The sequence below is a fragment of the Cnephaeus nilssonii genome, assembly GCF_951640355.1.
Source record: "Cnephaeus nilssonii genome assembly, chromosome: 9".
Classification (NCBI taxonomy): domain Eukaryota; kingdom Metazoa; phylum Chordata; class Mammalia; order Chiroptera; family Vespertilionidae; genus Cnephaeus; species Cnephaeus nilssonii.
The window spans coordinates 72,527,491-72,546,753 of record NC_137080.1 but is presented as its reverse complement, the minus strand read 5'-3'; positions in this window follow the sequence as shown (position 1 = coordinate 72,546,753).

Below are 19,263 nucleotides of genomic sequence, written 5' to 3'. Positions count from 1 at the left end.
TAGGATGGGCTGTTTCCACATATTAAGTGGAACAAGATCTTGACCGCTGCTGTCTGTTTCAAAAAACAGGTCAAGGTTTTCTGACATTGTTCTGAGAAAGAGGAATCAGACTGTCCTGAAAAAAATTGAAATGCCAGTCTTCTCTTTTTTACTTTGGAAAAAAACACAGCAAGTTTCTGTTTATTATCTCAAGATCTGAAGGCCCATAGACAGTGTAGGAGCAAACTCTGCTTTAGATGCGTCTACTATCCCCAACGCTTTTTCAGGAGGAACAGAATTCTGAACTCAGATCTTGACTGGTATGTGAATAGGATGACATGCATTCTTGATATTCTCAGGGTCACTTCCCTAGCTCCGTGCCCGTAGGGCAGAATACAAAATACAAAATAGAACCAGCATATCCTAGAACCTAACCCGTCCTTAAAATATTATTCTAAATGTTCCAAGGGAAAACTTTATTTATGATGAAAATAAGACCTCTGGCATTGCTTACAAATGATAGTGATTCAAATACCAAATAGTATTTATCTTGCCATGGTCTATGATAAGCACTGGAAACCACATGGATTTTAGATGTCCAGTGCGAGGTCTTTATGTGCTTTGGAAAAACAAAATGTCAGCCTGGATCCCTCCCCACATTGTTGGTTTGTTCAGGCAGGAAGTGTGTATTGTTCAGCCTTGCAGCACCTGCAGGAACTCTAGGATAGTATTCTTCACTCAGTAACCATCCGTTGATTAGATGAATGAAAGACACTGTTGACTACACTGATGAGGAACAGGTTTCAGGCCACAGTAATCAGGGCTGTAAATTTGCCATAAGGAGTGCTGGGCAGGCCCATTATCTCTGCATCTTGACTTCATAGGATAGGCAGAGCAGACACATAGAAGTACATTGTGAGGCCAGGAGGAGTCACTGCACTAATACCCACAGGGCTATTGACTGAGTGAGTACCCAAAGGAGTGTGGCTACCTGTGGCTTTTTTTTTTTTTTTAACTGAGTGTATTATATAACAGATAATTTGATAAAGTACATTGCTTTTAAATTGATGACTCCTGCCTGTAACACCCTTGAGAATCACATTTATGTCTTGCTCTGCTACATGGGGACTCAGTGTTGTATAGTGGATAAAAATTGATTCTGGACCAGGCTGGCTGGATTGAGTTCTGGCTCCGCCAACTCCTGTGTGAGCTGGGTACGTTATATAACCTCCAGTATCTTGGTGTCCTTATCTCAAAAAGTGAGATAGGAGTGTTATTATTAGGGTGAAATGAAATTAATGCACAAAAACATTTAAAAAAGCACTTGGTTTATGATAAGTTCTCAGTAATACGTAGCTATTTGGCAAAACCTTGTTTGAATAAGTTTCAGTAGAATAGTAGTGGTCATATTTAATGAGCACTACTTTTAACCTGTTGCTTTACATAACTTATTTATTATGAAGCTATGTTTTGTATAAAGCAGGTTTGTCTTGCCTTCTATACAAGGAAATCTGGTAAATGTAGGGCTAAAGTACCTGTGTTAGTTTTCTAAGCCAGCTGTAACAAATTACTACAAATTTAGTGGCTTAAAGTAAAAACAACAACAACAACTATTCTTTTCATTTTCTGGAGTCTAGAAGTCTTTAATCAGTGTCACTGGGCCAAAATCAAGGGATCAGCAGAGCCATGCTCCTTGTGGGTGTTCTAAAGGAGACTCCATCCTTGCCTCGCCCAGCTGCTGGTGGCTGCCAGCATTCCTTGGCTTGTAGTTCCAGGTCTGTCTCTATGATACATTGCCTTCTCTTCTGTGTGTGTGAAATCTCCCTTTGCCCCCACTAATAAGGATACTTGTGATTGCATTTAGGGTCCACCCAGATAATCCAGGATAATTCCTCCATCCCAAGACCTTTAACTTAATCACATCTGCCAATTTTCCCCCATATAAAGTAACATTTACTGGGTCTGGGGATTAGGACATGGATATCTTTGGGGGCAGGGTGTCATTTCTCAGCCACTCTTGTAGATTTCTCAAACTATGAATTCTAAGACTCTATAATGAGATTCAGTACACTTATTAAACCATCCTCCAAATCGATATTAAGTAGCCTAAATAACGGTACCTGTCAGAATCAAGTATCACTAAATATAAATTAATCATTATTTCTTTTCATTATTTTTCTTAATCCTTATTTTTTAAACTGATTTGAAATTTTTTTCTGATACCATTTAAACATAGATTAATCCTGTCATTCTGTCATTTCACATTCCCAAAAATTCTATGATGCTGGCATAACTGGTATTATCTTTATATTATAGAAGAGAACACTGACATTTAGTAAAGGTAAGTGACTTATCCCAAATCAAAACTTTGAGCAGACCAATGATATCAGCCAAAGTCTTTTGACTTCTAGGCAAGTATTCTTTACATTTTATCATAGTGACAAATTGACTTTTTAGAAACAGCTCCCATTTTGTTTTGTTTTTTAATCTTTTAAACAACCTTTTAAAGAATTTTTATCTTTTTAGAAAGTTTTCAGAAAGTCTTAATGATGACTCAGTCATTGGACTTCAGATATAATAAATATTGCTCTGTATGGGGAATAGGGAAAAGATAAAGCAGTAGAGTTTTGAGGTTATGTTTTTTTTTTTCTTTTTTGTTCAATAGTTTAACACCCATAGTTTTTAGCAACTATAGATTTGCTATAACATAGCTGGAATGGAGTTATCTCTGTAAGAATCAGGCTAATGATTTTTGTTTTTTGAGCCATGTACAATGCAAGTTTCAAAACACTGGCAAATGTTGCCTAGCAAAATTGAAAGTTTAGACTGAAATAATTGGCAATTACAGAAGAATGGATGGCAAGAAATAACTGAGAAAAGGAGATAGGCCACTACTTGATGAGTGGAAATTGGCAGACTGGTTGAGAAAAGGGTCAGGTTATAATTATCTTAGTAAAATTTTTGTTTCATTTCACCTATTTTCCCACTATTTTATAATTGTTGCATATCTGAGAACTAACACAGTCATAATTGTAATACATTATTTCCAAAGTGTTTTTTTTTAATTCTTTTTAGTCACAAAGGTGAACTCTAACCATGAATTCCTATAGACTATATTTTAGTAAGTTCTCCATCCAAAAGAGAGGGAGGGAGGGGAGATTAAGTAATGACTTGTGCCTTATACATGAATTTTTAAAAAATTGTAATATGGAATGAAACCACAGACAAATCTAGTGGAATAGCAGTTAAAATAAACACATCATGAGGTTTAGCCTATTCAACATTATGTGAGGGGACATAGAATTTTCTCTATTTGAAATGAAATTTTGTCTAGCACCAGATTGGCAGAGAACAATAGAATGAGGCAAACAGGACAATGATTTTCCCAGCTGTGCCCTGTGGCATGCATTGAGTGGTAAGTGACTTTCTATTTTAAAGTCCATCTAAGAACCAAGAGAGAACTTAAGTGGCACCCAAACTCTCTGGTAAGAAGGGTTCTATAAATGCTAGAAATGCAAATTCATTAAATACTATAAGTGGACTTTAATATAAGAAAGCTGTACATCAATTTAATATTTCCTCACAGGAATATAATAAACATATTAGATACCATCCAGTGTGTTTCCTACAATTGTCAAGCAAAGCATATTTTTCGCAAAAATGAGGCAGATATTATTTGTATCAATGCTGTAGTTTTTATTGAAACCACACACACATGAACATATACAAAAAAACCCGGTACACCATCTCACCTACAACTTTATAATTGTGTGACTATCTATCTACATTAATTTATTTTAAACCATCTCTGTGTGGCAAGGTTAGTATCTGAGAATAGTGTCCCAGAGCCTAAGTTACCTTAGACCTGTGGTCGGCAAACTGCGGCTCGTGAGCCTCATGCGGCTCTTTGGCCCCTTGAATGTGGCTCTTCCACAAAATACCATGGCCTAGGCGAGTCTATTTTGAAGAGGTGGTGTCAGAAGAAGTTTAAGTTTTAAAAATTTGGCTCTCAAAAGAAATTTTAATCATTGTACTGTTGATATTTGGCTCTGTTGACTAATGAGTTTGCTGACCACTGCCTTAGACTATTATTACCCTGCAATGGGAAATCCAGTTTCATAAAATATCTGAAGTTAAAAGGGAGTTTTAGAGAGGTAAATCTCAGTGGGATAGGCTGAGATAGTGAGTCAATCAACTTTTTCTGCTTAAAAACCAACCCAGATCTCAATAGTTTAAAATAGCATGGTTTACTTTAATCTTGGCTATACATTATGGGGAGCTTTTGTGTCTCTCATCTCCTAGCTGGATCATGTTGTTTTCAGGGTGATCATGGAAGCCCAAAAGAACAACCATGTGAATTCTCTACTTGCATCAAATCCTCTGCTATCAACTCTGCTAACAATGAGAATTGGCCAAAATGTGTCACATGACCAAGTCTTACATTAAATGAGGATACACCTCCCTGGAAGTGGTGGGGAGAAACTAAATATTTCTGAACAAAAATACAAATGATCACAGATACAAAAACTTACTGTTGCCTTGAACATAAACAGCATGGAGTAGAGCAGTGCCAGCCCTAGTATTGCATAGTGTTTAATGCTTTTTTCCAGACTGCCTTGGTTCTAGAGGAAGCCAAGGATGCTGTTCACAGCAGCTGCCACTTCCCAGCCTTCTTTGCAACCTCCATTTCCCCTCTCTGTTGTGTCTGGGGAAGGGAAATGCCAGTTGGCTTGTGTGCGTTTCAAAGGAAGGCAGGGTCCTGCTGTGGGAAGAGCTTTGGCTATGCTATCAGAGAACCATGGGCTGAATTCCAGTTCTGACACATCTCACCTCTATGACCTCGGAAAATAATATTACTTCTGAGTCTCTTTTTCTAAATGCTAACCGAGAATAGTAATATTTAATGAGAATGAAATGATCTCCTGAGTGATATATGTAGCATGGTACCCAGCCCTGAGTAGATGTTCAATAAATGTTGAGTTCTCTTCTCCCCAAAGAACTTACAAAAGGAATAAGTAGAATGTTTGAGGTGAGTGAATAATCCCTATTTAAAATTCCAAGAGGCTCTAAAATTCTATAATAAAGTTAATTTAAGGCAGAGAAATATGTGGTTGAATTTTTAAAATAAACTAAACATTATTTTCAGTGATATATTATTAGATTCTGTATTCCCCCCTTCCCAGAAAACTAGTAATTTGAAACAAATGAAATCCTGGGGAAAACATTTGCCATGTGAAAGGATAGATGTAAGTATGTTTTCCTTTCAAAGTAACTTGTGATTTCTATTTAGCCATGAAAACAAAATCTGTTCAGGCACACAACTTTCTAAGGTCATCATGTTGACAAAAGCCCCTACTATAGTACACAGTTTGGCACATTTAGTCTTCCCTGATGACTTACGGCTTTTATATATAACTCAGTGGACCTGTTGGGTATTGAAAAACTTTCTTTTGGGGGGCAGTGAGGTACAGTGAACTTTATTGATGGTGCATGACAAGGTAGGGCTCCATAAGCGCCTCCCCCTTTAAGGGAGCTGGGATGGAAACTGTGGAGGTCAGGACATTCTGTGTGTTGGGGGATTGATTTGGGGCAAGGACTTCCCAGTAGCTGAGGGCCTCTTTTCCTCTCACTGGGGCTGGTGGTCCAGGAGACTCTTACTACTTAGAAGCCATGTGGACCATAAGGTCCACCATCCTGTTGCTGTAGCCAAATTCATTGTCACACCAGGAAATGAGCTTGACAAAGTGGTCGTTGAGGGTAACGCCAGCCCCAGCGTCGAAGATGGAAGAATGGGTGTCACTGTGAAAGTTGCAGGAAACAACCTCGTCCTCAGTATAGCCCAGGATGCTCTTGAGGGGCCATCTGATGCTGGCTTCACCACTTTCTTATTGTCATGGTATTTGGCAATTTTCTCCAGGTGGCAGGTCAGATCCATGACCATTTGAGGGTGGGCACACAGAACGCCATGCCACTGAGTTTCCCATTCAGCTCAGGGATGATCTTGCCCACAGCCTTGGCAGCTCCAGTAGAAACAGGGATGATGTTCTGGGCAGCCCCTCAGCCATCACACCACAGCTTCCCGAGGAGCCATCCATGGACTTCTGAGTGGCAGTGTTGGCATGGACTGTGGTTATGAGTCCCTCCATGATGCCAAAGTTGTCATGGATGACCTTTTGACATGGGGACCAAGCAGCTGGTGGTGCAGAAGGCATTGCTGACAATCTTGAGGGAGTTGTCATACTTCTCATGGGTCACATCCATCACAAACATGGGGGCTCCCACAGAAGGGACAGAGATAATGATCCTCTTGACTCAGCCATTCAGGTGAGCCTCAGCCTTCTCCAAGGTAGTGAAGAAACCAGTGGACTCCACAACATACTCAGCACCAGCATCACCTCATTTAATGTTGGTGAGATCTTGCTCCTGGAAGATGGAGATGGGTTTTCCATTGGTGACAAGCTTCCCATTCTCAGCCTTGACTATACCTTTGAACTTGCCTTGGGTGGAATCATACAGGAACTTGTAGAGCGTGTAGTTGAGGTCAGCGAAGGGGTTATTGATGGTGAAAATATCTACTTGGTCAGAGTTAAAAGCAGCCCTGGTGACCAGATGCTCAATATGTCCAAATACGTTCACTCTGACGTTCACCATCATGTGTCAGGGTCGCGGCTGGTACTGTACAGGCAGACAGAGGAGCAGAGAGCCTGAGTAACTTCCACAGGGCCCTACTGATCCTCAATAACAAAAATTCCTGTGTCAACCAAAAGTACATTTACCACTGAAACACAGAAATTTTCTTTCTAGGCTTCCTTCCCCAAACATATTGTCTGTAAACCTAGTTTTGCTATAAACACTTGAAAGAAATATATCTAAACATCTTGGTCTATTAAAATAGTAAGCAGGATTGTTGAAAGCAGACCATTATTGTGCTTTCTTATGGGATTCCTAGCAGATGATTTATGAAGCTTTAGTCAGCATTGCCATTTTTATCATCCCCCAGGCACCAGCTTACCCTGGGAAACATTTCTTCCACTGCTCTTAAGAAACTCTGAAGACTTGTAAGAGATAAGTAAGGATGGAGTTCTTTGTCTCCCAGACCTACAGAATCATTTTAGTTAGAGTCAGAGCTGCCTGTGTTTATATCCTGGCTCTATCGTGTGGGCAATTTACTTAACCTTATTATTTTTTAATTTTATTTTATTGTTTAAAGTATTACATATAGTAATACATATATCTCCTTTTTTTCTCCATTGACCTTCCCCTAGCCTCCCCTACCCTCATCATGTCACATGCCCTCATCCCCCCCACCCCCCCCGCAGTGTCTTGTGTCCATTGGTTGTGCTTATATGCATGCATACAAGTCCTTTGGTTGATCTCTTTCCCCCTCTTCCCAACACTCCCTAGCCTTGCCGCTGTAATTTGACAGTCTGTTCGATGCTTTACTGCCTCTATATCTATCTTTTTGTTCATAAGGTTATAATGTTCTTTATTTTCCTTAAATGAGTGAGATCATGTGATATTTTTCTTTCATTGCCTGGCTTATTTCACTTAGCATAATGCTCTCCAGTTCCATCCATGCTGCTGCAAATGGTAGGAATTCCTTCTTTTTTATGGCAGCGTAGTATTCCATTTTGTAGATGTACCACAGTTTTCTAATCCACTCATTTGCTGATGGGCACTTAGGCTGTTTCCAAATCTTAGCTATGGTGAATTGTGCTGCTATGAGCATAGGGGTGCATATATCCTTTCTGATTGGTGTTTCTAGTTTCTTGGGATATATTACTAGAAGTGTGATTATTGGGTCAAATGGGAGTTCCATGTTTAGTTTTTTGAGGAAACTCCATACTGTTCTCCACAGTGGCTGCACCAGTCTGCATTCCCACCAGCAGTGCACGAGGGTTCCCTTTTCTCCACGTCCTCGCCAGCACTTGTCATTTGTTGATTTGTTGATGATAGCCATTCTGACAGGTGTGAGATGGTACCACATTGTCATTTTGATTTGCATCTCTTGGATAATTAGTGAGTTTGAGCATGTTTTCATATGTCTATTGGCCTTCCTTCTGTCTTCTTTCAAAAAGTATCTATTTAAGTCCATTGCCCATTTTTTTGTTGGATCGTTTATCTTCCTTTTATTATGTTGTATGAGTTCCCTGTAAATGTTGGAGATTAAACCTTTATCAGTGATAACATTTGCAAATATGTTCTTCCATACAGTGCGCTTTCTTGTAGTTTTGTTGATGGTTTCTTTTGCTGTGCTGAAGCTTTTTATTTTGATGTAGTCCCATTTGTTTATTTTCTCTTTAATTTCCATTGCCCTAGGAGCGGTGTCGGTAAAGAAATTGCTTCGGCATATGTCTGAAATTTCTCTGCCTATGGATTCCTATAGTATTTTTATGGTTTCCCGACTTATGTTTAACTCCTTTATCCATTTTGAGTTTATTTTTGTGTATGGTGTAAGTTGGTGGTCTAGTTTCTTTTTTTGCATGTATCTGCCCAATTTTCCCAACACCAGTTATTGAAGAGACTGTCTTGGCTCCATTGTATGTTCATGCCTCCTTTGTCAAATATTAATTGAGCATAGTGGTTTGGGTCGATATCTGGGTTCTCTATTCTATTCCATTGGTATCTATGCCTGTTTTTGTGCCAGTACCAGGCTGTTTTGAGAACAGTGGCTTTGTATGTAATACAGCTTGAAATCTGGTATTGAGATCCCACTTACTTTGTTCTTCTTTCTCAGGATTTCTGTGGCTATTCGGGTCTTTTTTTATTCCAGATGAATTTTTAGAGAGTTCTTTCTAGGTCTGTGAAATATGCCTTTGGTATTTTAATGGGGATTGCATTGAATCTATAGATTGCTTTGGGTAGTATGGACATTTTAATGATGTTGATTCTACCAATCCATGAACACGGTATGTTCTTCCATGTGTTTATGTCTTCCTCTATCTCTTTTTTCAGTGTCCTGTAGTTTTTCACGTATAGGTCTTTTACCTCCTTAGTTAAGTTTATTCCTAGGTATCTTAATTTTTTTTGGTGCGATGATAAATGGGATTGCTTTTTTAGTCTCTCTTTTTGTAAGTTCACTATTGGTGTATAAAAATGCCATAGATTTCTTGGCGTTAATTTTGTATCCTGTTACATTGCCGAATTCATTTATTAAGTCTATTAGTTTTTTGATGAAGTCTTTAGGGTTTTTTATGTACAGTATCATGTCATCTGTGAATAAGGAGAGTTTTACTTCTTCTTTTCCAATTTGGATGCTTTTTATTTCTTCTTCTTGTCTAATCACAATGGCTAATACTTCCAGTACTATGTTGAACAGGAGTGGTGAGAGTGGGCATCCCTGTCTTCTTCCTGTTCTTAGGGGAAATGGTTTTTGTTTTTGCCCATTGAGTATGATGTTGGCTGTGGGTTTGTCATATATGGCTTTTATTGTGTTGAGGTATGATCTTTCTATTCCCACCTTGCTGAGAGTTTTTATCAAAAATGGGTGTTGGATTTTGTCAAATGCTTTTTCTGCATCAATTGATATGACTATGTGGTTTTATCTCTCAATTTGTTTATGTGATGTATCACATTTATTGACTTGCGGATATTGTACCATCCTTGCATCCCTGGGATAGATCCTACTTGGTCATGGTGTATGATCTTTCTGATGTACTGCTGGATCCGATTTGCTAGAATTTTGTTGAGGATTTTGGCATCTATGTTCATGAGGGATATTGGCATGTAATTCTCTTTAATTGTGTTGTCTTTATCTGGTTTTGGTATTAGGGTAATGCAGGCTTCATAGAATGAACTTGGAAGTGTTTCTTCCTCTTGACTTTTTTGGAATAGTCTGAGGAGGATAGGTTTAAGTTCTTCCTTGAATGTTTGGTAAAACTCCCCTGTGAAGCCATCTGGCCCTGGGCTTTTGTTTGCTGGAAGCTTTTTGATGACTTCTTCAATTTCTTCCATAGTTATTGGCCTATTGAGATGTTTAGATTCTTCCTAATTGAGTTTTGGAAGGTTGTATTTTTCTAGGAATATGTTCATTTCCTCCAGGTTGTCCAGTTTGTTGGAATAGAGTTGTTCATAGTATTTTTTAACAATCCTTTGTATTTCTATGGGGTCTGTTGTTATTTCTCCTCTTTCATTTCTGATTTTGTTTATTTGGGTCCTCTCTCTTTGCTTCTTGGTGAGCCTGGCTAGAGGTTCATCAATCTTGTTTATCCTTTCAAAGAACCAGCTCTTGGTTTTGTTGATCTTTTGTATTGTTTGTTTGGTCTCTATGTCGTTTATCTCTGCTCTGATCTTTATTTTTTCCTTCCTTCTGCTTACACTGGTCTTCTCTTGTGGCTCTCTTTCTAACTCTTTGAGTTGTAGGGTTAGGTAATTTATTACCATTGTTTCTTGGTTTTTGCAGTAGGCTTGTAGCGCTATGAACTTCCCTCTCAAGACTGCTTTCACTGTGTCCCATAGATTTTGGATTGTTGTGTTTTCATTGTCATTTGTTGCCATGATGTTTTTTTATTTCTTCTTTGATCTCTCTGGTAACCCAGTCATTGTTTAATAGCATGCTATTTATTCTCTATGTGTTTGATTTTTTTGGATTGTTTTTATTGTAGTTGATTTCCAGTTTTATGCCACTGTGATCTGAGAAGATGCTTGATATGATTTCTATCTTCTTGAATTTGAAGAGACTTTGCCTGTTACTCAATATATGGTCTATCTTTGAAAATGACCCATGTGCACTTGAGAAGAATGTATATTCTGTGGCTTTCGGGTGAAATGTTGTGAAGATGTCAATTAATTCCATCTGGTCTAGTGAATCATTTAGGATTGATGTTTCTTTGCTTATTTTTTGTTTAAAGGATTTGTCCAATGGTGATAGTGGGGTATTAAAGTCCCCTACTATGATTGTATTGCTATCAATCTCTCCCTTGATATCCTCCAGGAGTTGTTTTTTTTTTTTTTTTTTTTTTTTTTTTTTTTTTTACATATTTTGGTGCTCCTGTATTGCGTGCATATATGTTTACCAGAGTTATTTCTTCTTGTGGGATTGCTCCCTTTAGTATTATGAAGTGGCCTTCCTTATCTCTTGTTATGTCCTTTACTTTGAGATCTAATTTGTCAAATATAAGTATTGCTAACCCAGCTTTTTTTTCATTTCCATTCACCTGAAAAACCTTTTTCCATCCCTTCACCCTCAGTCTGTGTGCGTCTTTTTTTCTGAGGTGGGTTTCTTGTAGACAGCAGATATATGGGTCATGTTTTCTTATCCAATCCGTTACCCTATGTCTTTTGATTGGGGCATTTAATCCATTTACATTTAAGATTATTATTGATAGGTACTTGTTTGTCACCATTTTTATTCTTTACCCCTGTGTTCCTTCTTCGCTTCCTATTTCTTTTTTTTTTACAGCCCACCCTTTAGCATTTCTTTCATTGCTGGTTTGGTGGTAATGAACTCCCTTAGTACATTTTTGTCTGTGAAGCTCCTGATTCCACCTTCAATTTTGAATGATAGCCTTGCTGGGTATAGTATTCATGGATTCAGTCCCTTGCTTTGCATCACTTTGTATATTTCATTCCATTCCCTCTGGCCTGGTGTGTTTCTGTTGAGAAATCAGTTGATATTCTAATAGGAGATCCCTTGTAGGTAACTTTCTGTCTCTCTGGCAGCCTTTAAGATTCTTACTTTGTCGTTGGTGTTTGCCAATTTAATTATGATGTGTCTTGGTGTTGGTCTTTTGGGGTTCAACTTGTTTGGGACTCTGTGTACTTCTTGGACTTGCATAGTTTTTTTTTTTCTTGCCAATATCAGGGAAGTTTTCTGTCATTATTTCTTCAAAAAGGTTTTCTATTCCTTGCTTCTCTTCCTCTCCTTCTGGTACCCCTATTATGCGAATGTTGTTTCATTTTGTGTTGTCCCAAAGCTCCCTTAGGCTCTCCTTTTGCTTTTTAAGTCTTCTTTCCAGTTGCTGCTGTGTTTGTGTGTTTTTTCCTACCTTGTCTTCTAATTCGCTGATGCGGTCCTCAGCCTCTTCTAGTCTACTGTTTAAGCCTTCCATTGTGTTCTTTATTGCAGCTATGTCGTTTTTCATCTCCTCTTGGTTCCTTTTCATGTTGGTGACATTCTCATCCAGCTCCTTATAGTTCTCATTGAGTTGTGTGTATTTGTCATTGAGTTGTGTGTATTTGTCATCCAGCTGTTTAAACATCCTTATAACCATTACTCTGAATTAGTTCTCTGATATGCTGCTGGACTCAATTTCATTTAACTCCCTTTCTGGTGATTCCTCTTTTTCTTTCCTTTGGGGATTGCTTTTATGTCTTCCCATGTTTTGCTGTAACGTTTTAATTGTAGGTCTGATTGGTTTGATACTCAGGTTCTTTGGGGATGGTGCTACTGGTGTTATCTCTCAGGTCTCCTGGGCTTGGTAATCTAGTGTAGCTGCCTACTTGAGCTATTTGGGTTCTCTTGATGTAGGCCTGTGAGCTGGAAAGGTACAACTGCGGTGTCTAGAAGTCAGCAGCCATGGAGGGGGGTGTCCCAATTTTTGCTGTCTTGCGCCCTTGATTGAAATCGTGCGTGTCCAGCAGGGACTCATAGTGGCACCCAGGAACTGTCTGTTGGGGTGATGGGTCTCAGGAGGCCTGCGTTCTGGAAAGGCGTGACTGTGGTGTCCAGAGTTCTGTAGTTGTGGGGTGGGCAGACTCAGCTTTTGCTGCTGGACCTGTGATGGATATGTGCACACTCCCAGTGGAGGCTCACAGGGGCACCTGCAGTGCATTTGCCAGTGAGTGGCGCTGAAGTACTCTGAAGGGCCCTGGCACTGAAACTGCGTATTGAGGTGTCTGTGTGCAGGTATCCAGGAGAGTGAATTCAGAATTTCTACTGCCGGGGGGCAGTGCATCCCTGTTTGTCCAAGATCACACCCAGCAAGGAGTCACAGCAACTCCCACAAGTGCCCTGTGGATAGATGGGCTCAGGGTGCCTTCCCATTGGAAATGCGTGCACAGACTGGCGGTGCATTTGGCGCAGAGCTCTGAGGCACTTTGAGGGGCCCTGGTGCTGAAGTTCAGCAGCTGGGGTGTATGTGGGTAGTTATTTAGGAGGAGGGAATTCAGAATTTCTACTGCGGGGCAGCGCATCCTTGTCTGTATAGAATTACACCCAGCAGGGGCTCAAAACAGCTCCCCAAAGGACCCTGTGGATATATGGGCTCAGGGTGCCTGCCCTTTGGAAATGTGCGTGTCTGTGGCGGTGAGTTTGCGGGCACAGAGCTCTGACACACTTTGAGGGGCCCTGGCGCTGAAGTTACACAGCTGGGGTGTCTGCGGGCAGTTATTCAGGCAGAGGAAATTCAGAATTTCTACTGTACAGAATCATACCCAGCAGGGTTTCCCCGTGGCTCCCAGGCGCTGCCTACGGAGTGGTGTGCCCTGGATGCCTGCATGGATGGAAACGCTCGAAAGTGGTGTCCGGAGTTCTGCAGCTGGGGAGGGGGAAGATGCACTTACTGCTGTGGGAACGGTGCACCTTTGGAGGTGGAGGTCCCAAGATCCACGGGTCTGCATCTGGGATAGCACGATTTTGGCTGGAGTGGCTGCTGGGTCGCGGGCAGTTTCATGGCTTGTCTGGTTGGTGGTGCTGATGAGTTCCTAGAAAAGGCAGTTCTCTCCTTCAAGATGGCGTGGTCTCCGTACCCAAGTCCTGCAGTCCAGGGAGTGCCCAGAGCAGTAGTATTTTTTCCTTGTCCAAGAGAGCCTGTCAGCCAGCCCCTGCTGTTCCTGCGAGATTTAACTGTCCCTTACTCACACACACACCATACACATCCACACACTCTCCTTTCATACCCTCACTCACTCACTCACTTCCTCTCCCTTACCTCTGTCCTCCCAGCCGCCATCATCAGTCTGAATCTTAACCTTATTTTTAATAAGATATTTTTAAATTGGCTTCAGAGAGAGGAAGGGAGAGGGAGAGAGAGATAGAAACATCAATGAAAGAGAAATGGCAACATTAATTGGCTGTTTCCTGCTCGCCCCTACTGGGGATTGAGCCTGCAACCCAGGCAGGGAATTGAGCTGTGACCTCCTGGATCATGGGCCGATGCTCAACCAATGAACCACACTGGCCGGGCTACTTAACATTTTTTTGGCTCAATTTCCTCATCTGTAAAATGAAAATTAAAATTACTGCAGTTGTGTGCTCGCTTCGGCAGCACATATACTAAAATTGGAACGATACCGAGAAGATTAGCATGGCCCCTGCGCAAGGATGACACACAAATTTGTGAAGCGTTCCATATTAAAAAAAATAATAATAATAAAAATAAAATAAAATTATTGCGATTGTGAAGATTAAATAGTTACTATACCAAAAGGACTTACAGGAGTGCTGACATGCAGTAAGCACTATGTAATTACTTGCTATCATTATTATATCAATAGCACCTTTCCTGGTTTATTATTCCATCCCTGTTGTTTGAGTCTGGATACTACTGTGGTTACAAGTTTGTCCATTTCTTTTCTTTTGCCCTTTCACCTTTCATCCATGTTTGGAAACATCTATTCAAAATTGGGGGGAAAAACAGTAAACTCTTTAATAAAAGCAGTTCATCAGGCAGGAAGAAATTTCTAAGCCATTTCTCCAGCTTTGGTGTGTCTTATGTTTTCCTTTGGGCAGCAAACTCATTTTGAAATTGTAAAAAGAGTTGTGGGGAGCTCTGGTCTTGCATCAGAATGATTTTTGAAGCATCCAATTTACATGCTGAAAGTCATCTTTTCAAAAACACAAAACCATCAGTTGGGGAAAATAACCATTTCTTCAATTCCGTGTCAGTAAAGAATTTCCTGCAGCAGGAATGAAAGACAAGCTTAGAGGATGCATCTGATAAGAAACAAAAAAATAATCAGATTTTATTTATAATGGAATTCACAATGTAGTATTAGGCCCCTGTGGGGCATCATCATGTTCTTTTCATTAGTTTCTCTTATGTGTTCTGTTGTCCTTCATTAAGATGTCTCATCTCTCTCTTTCTGGAGAATCAAAGCAAGAATTTAAATTTCCAGGGGACATCAATAAGCTACCTATTGTGGCTGTGTAAGGGCAGATTGGAAAATAAAAATAAGGAAAAGAAATGAAGCATTTAAAAATATTGGGGTGTTGCAAATCAGGTCAAATATTTGCCTTTAAAACTTAATGTCTTAGAATGCAAATGTCTTAACTGACAAGTGTCTTAGATGGCTTATTAGAATACAGTAAGAGGGGTACAGATTGCCTGGACATTTTCCTGAAGAGAACAGTGGCTTCCCTTGCTCCATCTCCTTAAAAAATCACCTTGGAGACAATATGTCTCTAAAATATCTATTATGAGGCAACCTGTGACCTTTGATTGTATGTCGCAGAAAAGCTTAATGGCTGTAGAAAAAAATTCCAGTTTGACATCTGTGTTTGAAAACAAAAGCTAAACGGGGGTGGAAATAGGGGCTGTTGTAGATTAAGAGCAGATGGCCTACGTTTTAGGATCATGTTAGTGTTTAAAGACTATCAAAATAAAAGAATCTATTTTGAAAAAAACCTTCATATATTGTCCCCAGGAGTCGCATAGAATGCAAAAATGTTTCTGTTGTTATAGTCACTGATTCCTTAAATGTAGGAATGAAACAGAAAAATGGAGACGCACACAGTCTTGCTGCCATTGGGTATAATTCTTGTACCCTTTTCACATCTCTATGAATGTAAATGCAAAAGATGAGGAAAGCAAGTCCCATCTATTTTGGGGTAACATTAAAAATATCTGCCTCTTTTCCTTCATTTTCGCTGCCAGATCCTATTCTGCTTTCCTCTTGGCTGTGATAAAGCTCCTATGTCAGCCTTCTTGTGAGTCCTTGCTCTTAGAGCAGCAAAAATAATTGCTGTCTCTTAAGGGTCATTTTGACCATGTCATTCCTCTTTATTTGAGTCCAGATTTGCCTCTCAATTGCTATTTTTGACAGGGGAAACTTTTAGGCTTATTTTTTAAAACTTGAAAAATATAATAGGTCATAAAGCACGAAATAAGAGAAAACTACAAACTTAAATTCCCCATCATCCCTAAACTGTTCCTAATATTGGTGTGTGTGTTTTCTACCTATTGATATGTAACAAAATACTCTGAAACTTACTGGCTTAAAGAACAACTTCTTTACCATATCTTGTGGCTTTGTGGGTCAGGAATTCAGGCAGATCCTGGTTGGGTGATTCTTCTGCTCCCTGTGGTGTTGACTGAGGTCACGTGGTAGTATTTAGCCTTGTCTGGAGGGTCCAAGAGAATTTTACTCACATGCTTGGCCACAATGGCTCCACTGGACCCTTCTCACTCACCAGGTAGTCCAAGAGTTTTCACATGGTCTCTCCAGAAGGCAATTAGAATCCTTACATGAGGACTCAGGTCTCTGAGAACGAAAGTTCCCAGAGATAGAAAGAGGAAGCTGCCAATCTCAGGGGTGAGGAAACTGGTACAATGTCACTTCTGCTGTATTCTATTGATCACAGCAGTCAGAGAGTTTGCCCAAATTCTCAGGGAGGAGTCTCGCTGAATTTCTGGCCATCTTTAACCTGCTACAATTTAGGCACAAATTATTTATATTTCTCTCACATGCAAAATAATTCATCTAAGATCACCAAAATCTCTTTTCATTACATCAGGAGTTGGCAAACTGTGGCCCACCACTTTTTTAATAAATAAAGTTTTATTGAAACACAGTCATGCCCAATAATTTGTAGATGATCTGTGACTACTTTTATGCTACAAAGGCAGACTTGAGTAGCTGTGGTGGAGACCTTATGGCCTGTAAACCTAGCATATTTACAATCTGGCCAACCCTGCTATCAGCTCCAAGTCCAGGTTCAAGTGCAGTTCCTCAAATACAGTAACTTTCTATGTGAAGACCCATGACCTCAAGAGATATGTTATCATTCTCACTTATCCCCAATACACAATGTTGGCTCAGAGATAAGGTCACCCCCACAGACATTCCCGTTCAAGAAGGAATATGCTGTCACTAGTCCATAGAAATTCTAAAATCCAGTAACCACATTTTGCCAGTTCTTTGATTATGGCCCAGTTCTGCTCCATGGGAAGGTTTTCCACAGCTCTTGGCTCTACTTTATGGGCTTTTGGTTTTGTCAAATTATCCTCCGATTTCTATGTATCCCATGTTTCAAGCTGAGTAGTTTCTCAACCTGCTTCTTTCTCAGATAAAGTCAAGATCCAAAGTTATCTTTTTATTTTGCAGTGTCTCTGTCCTGCTCAGTCCAAATTAATACAATTATTTTATAAAATTTTTGGGTTTCTGAGATATTAATTTATAATAAACTTCTTTAAGTGAAAATTACACCAATATTTTCTTTCTTAGGCCCTTTCTCTACCTTTGGCTTCCTCTGAGGCTGCTATAGGACAATGCCCTTAGGATCCTAAAAAACCCAGTTGCTTAACTGAGAAGTTCTTTGAAGCATATCTTTAAGATTCTTAGAAATTCTCCTAGGCATACTCTTAAACATTTCTGAGGCTTAACAAATGGTCTTACAGCCATGCCTTGAAGTCATCCTTTACTGGTAGTGCTCTGGGTTTGATCTTTGCCTTGAAGCTATGTCCTTGAGGATATTATGTTGGGGACACAAAACAATTTTTATTTTCATACCACATGAGTCCTGGCTTGCTCATATTTTCTCTAAATTCTGCTTGAAAACTTAAGAGTTATTTTAAAAGTTCATCTATCTTTCCCTGGCTGGTGTGGCTCAGTTGTTTGGATGTCATCCCATGTACCAACGGGTTGCAGGTTTGATTCCCGGTCAAGCCAGATGCCCGGGTTGTGGGCTCGATTCCTGGAAGGGGGCGTGCAGGAGGCAGCTGATGGATGTTCCACTCTCACATCAATGTTTCTCTCCCTTCCTCTCTCTCTAAAATACCAACAACAAATATATTTTTAAAATGGCATCTATCTTTTCTAGTATGTTGTCATAGTACATGGGAGCAAGTTGGTACCTTCTACATTCTGCCTGTCAGTTTCTTCAGCCAGATCCATGAACTCATTTAGATATCCTTTCTGCATTCCATAGGACCACAGGTGTCAGTGTTGCTAAACTTTCCACCACTATATAATATCTTCCTCACCTCCTTCAAACTCTCACCAGCAATGTCCCTAGGCCCTTTGAGTTTCCGCTTGTTGCTCAGTCACAGAGCCAATGGCACCTATCTTACAATTTTATTAGGGCAGCAACCCATTTTCAGGTACTAAATCCTTATATGTCTTCTGTGTTTAATGCATAATCATTGACATCATTCCCTTTTACCTATCTCTTCCCACAACTTGATACACTTTCTCTACTGCACACACCAAACATTAAAAATTTCCCTTTCTCATTCTCTGTCCTGGGTCATCTATTGCAGTGACCGTGTGTTCTAAATATTCTGACTGAGTTAAGATTTGTGTGTTAAAAATACCTAAGACAAATAAAATTGTTTACAACTAAATTATTGCCTAAGATTGCTTTCTTCAATCTCTTTTAATGCTGCAACTGGACAGGAAAAAAATTAAAAGAGAAAAATGAAAGGAAATTAAATATAAGGACAAGAGAAAGGTCACAGGCAGCTACCTCTTTATCTTTGGTCTATTTTATGCAATACTTTACGAAGTGCTTGGTAGTTAAGTATATCATGATAAACAACTAGAGCACAGACTCTGGCCTTTTGTTGTTGTTGTTGTTCTCCACTCTCTACACATTAGCAAGTGAATGTACCCAAACAGCTAGTTGTTTCTGGGTTGCAAATACTATTTTATCTCAAGGTTTTGGTTAACTATCTTAATTCACTATCAGCATTTTTCTCGAAGGTATGTATTAGAGTAGTGTTTCTTGAAGAAGGTATAGGGTGGGGACTATATGGAGGAAAAAAGCAGAAGGAAGTAGGAGGGGTATACATCAGAAAAATATCACCCAGAAAACTTTTTCCAAAATACACATACTTAGGCCTCTCCAATCGGAATCACTAGATTTAGGGAGGTTATTGTTTTTTTGAGGGCCCTTCATAGTTTGGTAGGTGTATGGTGGCAGTACCTTCTTCAATAGCTGGGTTTTTAATTCTACTTGACCATGCAGTTCCACTTCCTTCAAAAATTTTCAGCTTATGGCTGGACACTGGATTTGTGTTCAGAAGAACTTTCTGTACAGATCTTTGACAAAGTTACTTCTGTCTCTTTGGGATCCTCGTTTACTACCCTACAGAGGCATTTCAAATACCACAATAGATGTGAATG